The following is a 7,103-nucleotide window of genomic DNA, read 5'->3' on the forward strand; positions in this document are numbered from 1 at the left end:
ATATAAAGAAAAAATATAACTTTGTTTCTAATTAAGTGTCTTAGATGCACATTTGCAGCACTGACATTCCAAGGTGAAAAAGAATTATTTTAAAAATATACTTTAATAAAGTGTATTAAAGTATATTTTCTTTAATAAGTATATTTTCTACATTTTGTACTATTTTCGTCAAATCCATGTATAGTTAAGTGTATTCAATTATGTATTAACTTCAGCTTAACATCTATTTGACTACACTTCAAGTGTAAATAGTATACTAAAATAGAACAACTTTTTTTAAACTTCAAGTGCACTAAAATACACTAATGAAAATCAAGATTCATGAGCAATTAAGCACTTACAGTACAATTGCATTGTATCGCCATTCTAATGGAAATACACTTAAAAAGGCATTGCAGGGCAAATTATAGTTGTGTTTAAGTACATTTTGTGCATACTGCTATCATACTTAGAATTACTATAAACTATGTTAATTTAGTATGCCTCTGTAATATTTCAAGTGATCCACAAATGCACTTCCTAACTATATTTAGTGCTTTTAAAGTGTCCCACTATGACAATAATAATGTTTTTGAAGTGAAGTTCAATTACAACCTAAACATCATAGACACATATACTTACAGTGCAATGTTATTATAAGGTAGAAACAAATTTGTTTACAGTGTACTAAGATTACACTACCGTTGAAGTGAAATCAGTGTACACTTTCAAAAATTATACTAACTCTGTATTACAAATAAGCGTACACTAAATTACCACTATACATTTTTGTATTTTAACATATTTTATGAAAGTACTCTGATATGCCACTAAAAATACACTCATTTTAGAGTGTACTATAAAGTGTACAGAAGTCACACTTCTAATGAAGTGAGATCATAGTACACTTTAAAAAAGTATACTAACAATTAATTTCCAACAAATATACTTCCCATAAGTACACTGAATTACCACTCTAAGTATGTCAAATTTAATACACTTAAAAAAAAATAAACTTCTATACAATTTAAAAAAAAAAGTGTGAAGTACACTTTCAAAAAGTACATTTAAAAAATAATTTGATTACTGGTAAATTTGTATACTTACTTTTTGGACTCTTAAGTTGAACTTAATTACATCTTTTTTGAAGTATACTTTTAAAAAGTACATATTAAATACTCTTTAAATAAAGCACAACAAGTAGAAGCATACTTGTTTTATACTTCACTTGTTCATGTACTTCATTCATATTTCTAATACACTAAAGTATACTACTTTTTTACCTGGGTTAATACACTATATAAAAAGTCTGTAAAGTGGAAACTGCAGTTCCTTTCGTCATGGGAGAAAAAAAGTATACAAAAAAAATTGAAAATTGAAATTGTGAGATGTAAACTCAGAATTCAGAGGAACAGTCAGAGTTGTGAGATAAAATGTTGCAATTAACTTTTATATATTTTTATGCTGTGACGGAAACAAGCTTTCATGTAGGGCAAAATATAGACTACTGTTTTAAAATATTGAAAATATACTGTATTGAAGTGTTTTTTCCAATTTGATTTTACCCGTATTTTGAATAAGGCCTACGCATTGCATTGTTGTGTTGTTGTGGCAACGCAGGCTCATTGAAAAAACGTATACCTGTTTTGTTATGACCTAAAAACACGTTTTACCATAGTGCATGATTTGTAAAGTCAAGTCATGTCAAGTCAAGATCATTTATATAATGCTTTTAACAATGTAGATTGTTCCAAAGCGGCTTTACATTGATAATAGAAAATTAAAGTAACAGAGATTGCTTCGGCTTTACAGCAGCTCCAGAACAAAGCCACTGTCAAAGCTAGTCCTGATTGACTCTCCTCCGTCGCAACGATCATCAGTCACCAACTATGGGGCCGCCAACACGACACCGTTTCAACAGAAAACTCTTAAGTTCTTTCTGCGCAAAATTCAAAAACGCGAACCTGTGAGAACGCCGATGGCGTGCACATGCGTATTATGTCTCACCAACGCCTTGAAGGTTTTGAAACCGAAAGTGTGAATTTGACTGATGTTCAGACGAGCATGAATGAAGCGCACGCGCGCCCCCCTCTGGAGGCTTTCTCGTTTTATTTTCTACATTCATTATCTTCAATATCTTGTTACTTTAATATGATTTCTTTTTAAAAATCTGATTTTGATATTTCCAATACTTGTACTAGAGCTTCAATATTCTCTTGTTCATTGGAGAAGCATTACATGTTAGAACATTTCAAATAAAAAGCAACTTTTTGGACAGGACTTTTGGACAACTTTTTTTGGCTCTTTTTCAAGGTGAGTGTCTTAATTTTCAGACATTTTTCTCTCACAAAGCATCATATGATTTCAGATGAATCTGATATAGATGATTCTTACATTTCTTTCTCAGTCTAGAGGTTTGGTGAGGGAGTAACAAGAAGAAAAAGGTCAGGGCAAATCTCTTTCAGTTTATGTGCATTGGATAAGAGTTGAAGTTGTCTTTTTTAGACTCTTGTATAAAACTAAGACTTTGTTTCCTCATTAAAACCTTCAAATAAACTCGTGATTTATTTACGCGCTTTCACCAGCTTCAGATTCAAACTTTCACTTTCTGTAGGTTCACTGAAACTCCTCCCAGTTAAACTTACAGACATGCACTATAATTTTAGATAATCGTAGTAGGCTATATTTGTTTGATTGGAAAGGCTACTTGATGTTGTGAAAGCGATCAAATGAACATAAATCAATTAAATGAACAGTCCATGAAATTATTTGAAAAGGGATGCTTGTGTTTGTATTAATAGCTAGATTTACACGTGCAGTTTTTACATAGGCTAGATTTAGATTAGATTCGCCTTTAACTGAGATAACATTAAACAACAATGAGAATGTTGAGTAATGTTTAGTTACACAACAAAACATTCAATAAGTCATTTGAAACGCATACCAAGCGCTGAGTCCCCCTGCTGGTTAAAGATGGTAAATGCACAGAAATAATAATCAGTATAAATCAGTATTTTATCAGTATAAGATATAAAGGCCTAGTCTTTTAATAATACATAACCTAACAAAATAAGTTTGCAGCAGCATTTTACAGATAGGCCTAATTGTAGTCCATCCATTAACGCTAAGCACATTCCACTGTATCAACTTGTTTTAATCATACAAATCAAATTAATAAGTTTATTTGTGCAACCCATTGTCTTCAAACCACTTTCATGTAGGCTATGGTTATTTATTCGAGATCCGGAAGCTTTGTGAAGCAACCCGCATTAGTTAATGTGCATGTAAATGCCTTAATATTCCGTAAAATGCGCTATTTAAATGGTATCAAAATAATAAATAAAATAACTGTTCAACTTGTTTTTCGCTATCAAATGCGATATGGTCATTTGTTTAGGGAACATGGTCAGTGTCTAAGGATAATATAGGAGGTGATCATTTTCCAGTGATCTATCAAAGTAAGATTCAACTACAAAAATGAAATGGTGTAAGATGGACATATAAAAAAGCAGATTGGGAAATATTTCAAATGTTATGTGAAGAACAATTTGATAGTCAGTGTTGATGATAGATATGGCATCTCAGTCTATCCCTCTATTTAAGGGTACAATAGAAGAAAGAATGTGCCATGGTGGTCAGAGGAATGACGAACGCACTCAGAGAAAGCAATAGAGCATTTCAAATGTTAAAAAGAAAGTGAGAACCCCAGAAGCAGATATAGATTATCAAAGGAAAAGAGCTTAAAAAAGGTTATTAAAAAAATAGAAAAAGGGCTGCATGGCAAAATGTCTGCAACACAATAGGAAAGGAAACTGAAATAAATGCAGTCAGGCGTATGATAAAGAAGATGAATGGAATTGACAGCTTCAAAAAATTGCCTGTAATGGAGGAAAATGAAAAGATAGTGATTACAAATAAAGACAAGACTACAATGTTGGCTCAAACATTTGCTAAAGCTCATAGCATTGAAATGTAGATGATACATTCTTAACAAGACAACAACAAATTCAGAATATATGGGAATACTTGCAAGAAAAAGCGAGATTTTATTTTGGATGACAAGTTTAATTATTTTAAATTAAAAACAGTAATTAATAACTCAAATACAACACCAGGTAAATATATGTTAAGTTATAAAACCTTAAAGAAATTATCACCAAAAGTATTAGAAGCATTATTGGACTTAATTATATGGAATGAGGGTGTCCTTCCTAATGGAAAACTGCAATTGTGCTCCCTGTAGTTAAACCTGGGAAAGATGCAAGGGCGTAGATTTGGTTTGAACATTGGGGGGGTTGAAGTTTGGGTCTGCATATTTTTTATGTGATCATGGTATAAATATTGGGGGGGGGGGGGGGGGGGTTGTAATGCATAGATTTAAATATTGGGGGGGTTATCTCCCCCCCAACCCCCCCACAAATTACGCCCCTGGAAAGATGTAACAACACCTAATAGTTATATACTCATACATAGCTCTTACCTCTATGTAAAGAAATGGAAAAAAAAAATATTGTGATTTAATTTCATCTTGGAAAAAGGGAAGTGTTATTAATGTTTCAAAGTGGTTTTAGGAAAGCAGGTTAACAGCAGATGCTTTTGGTATTGTTTGAAAATGTAAAGCTAAAAAAGTTTTTCTAATGGAAGAATACATGATTGCAGTCTTCTTTGACATAGAAAGGTTTGCTAATTAAATTGAATAAAATTGGAATAGGTGGAACATTTTACAACTGGGTTTTAGACTTTTTATTTGAGCTCACTTTTTAGGTTAAAGTTGCAGAAGAATTATCGTCTCTGTATAACATTCTGAATGCAACTCCACAGGGTAGTGCAAAAAGATGCATGTGTGCAGGTGCTAGTTACCATTGTGGATCTAGTCGTAGTGCAGTGCTGTGCATGTATCAAGCACTGATTCAGTCTTGCTTTAAATATGGATACATTGTATTGTATGGTGTGTTTTGTGGGTCATCATTGTTGAAGAGTAGAGCCTGAGCTTCAGTTCAGATGAGCAGAGAAACACTGATGATGATGATGAAGAGTAGAGCCTGAGCTTCAGTTCAGATGAGCAGAGAAACACTGATGATGATGATGAAGAGTAGAGCCTGAGCTTCAGTTCAGATGAGCAGAGAAACACTGATGATGATGATGATGAAGAGTAGAGCCTGAGCTTCAGTTCAGATGAGCAGAGAAACACTGATGATGATGATGAAGAGTAGAGCCTGAGCTTCAGTTCAGATGAGCAGAGAAACACTGATGATGATGATGATGATGATGATGATGAAGAGTAGTGCCCGAGCTTCAGTCCAGATGAACAGAGAAACACTGATGAAACGCTGTGTTGCTTTATTTAACAGACAGTGATTGTATTGCAGGGTTGTTTATTACTTTATTTAGTTGTTGTCTTAGTTAAGTGTTTGTACACAAAATATTTTGAAGTACAAATAATAGTCCTACAAACTTACTTGAGGATGCAATGATGAAGTACCGACAGAGGAAAATAAGACTTGTGCCAGCTTAAATAAAGCCTGACAAATGATAAAACAATACAGTAAAAGTACAATAGCTGCAAACTGAGAATAAACCTCCAGTCAGTTCTCTCCTGTCCTGCCAAATAAAGGGGAAAGTAATAATAAAAGAAAAACAAACAAGACCATGCTGAAATACTACAGAATTAATGGTAATTACAATTTCTTACTATTAATATACAAATCAAGTTACGTTTAAGTTATTTCAATCATCTGATGACTGCAGTGTCCTCCTCCATTCTGCTCTATCATTGTGTCAATCTTCTTCAGTAGATCATTCTCCTGATCTCTGTTTCTCATGTCTCTTTTGTCTTTATTGCGTAACTTAATCTATTGTTCACCTCAATGAGGTTTTCTATGGTCTCAATAAGCTGGCATTTACTCCTAAAACATTGAGGAAAAATAAAGGATAAATTCACACTTCTGGTAGCCTGGCAAGCCAGACATACATCAAGATGTTAGGTCTGGCAACTCACTATTGGCACGGCTCAAGCCGAGGGGCGGGATAAACCGTTGTCTTTCAAATTCCCTCTGCACGCAATAGGATAGCGCTACAACCAACCAGAGCGTTTTCCTTTTTTAAGAATGACTTAAAGCTGCAGTCAGCCAGATTTTTTTATCATATTCACTATGCTCCGACAGAACAACATAAATCAGCCAGTTTTAGAAAAAAAACGCTTCTACCTCCTCCTGGAGCCTGTTATTTATTTAGCAAAAATCCACCGCTTCCGATTCTTCTGGTCCAATCAGCGCAGGGCTGTGTGAGATCTGACTGTCAATCACAGGTCGTGCACACGCCACAGATGGGGATCTTCCGGGAGACCACAAATGGGCACGACCCCCTCGCCTCTCGTGCACGTTACAATATCACACGCACACGCCTGAAGTTCGCAGGTGTGTTGGATTGTACGAAGCGTGATGGCGGAGAGAAAATCTACTAACAAGCTTCCAATTCCTCGGTTAACAACCAGAGCTAGGAGGTCCAAAACAACCAAGGAGAAGAAAATGATGCTTTGATGCTGAAGAGACGGTCGCGTTCACAGAAAATCTGGTGCACACGCACTGACGAGCGAGTGGGAGGGGGCTCGGTGGTGGTGGGGGAGGGGCATGAGAGTTGTAAACATTCAAAAGTCCCGTCAATTTGCCAGACTTGCCGACTGCAGCTTTAAGTACCGTTCTTTGTTCTTTTCTCAAAGAAAAGCTTAACTCCAAGTCCTCCAGAATCGCGGCCAAAAGTCGATTGGAAAGACCGCTGTTCTCCAGCAGCAGCCGCCATTCTTTGTTTACAAGTAGCAGGGAACCGTTGCAACTCTGTCATCATTGTTAAGCCCGCCCGCCGACTCTACACTCTTTTAGAAAATAAAGTACATAATTGTACCTTTAGGGGTACAATGGCTTGTCACTGGGGCTGTACCCTCAAGGGTACATATTTGTACCCTTATGATTTGTACCTAAAGAGACCAGTCTTGTACCTGTGGTGACAATTTTGTACCTTTATTTAAGAGTACAAAAATGGACCCTTCAAAAATGGTACAAAATTGGCTTTAACAGGGTACAATCGTTGACTATAATGAGATTTATTTATATATATTACACACACAC

This window comes from Abramis brama (genome assembly GCF_963993115.1).
Source record: "Abramis brama genome assembly, chromosome: 1".
NCBI classification, from domain to species: Eukaryota; Metazoa; Chordata; class Actinopteri; order Cypriniformes; family Leuciscidae; genus Abramis; species Abramis brama.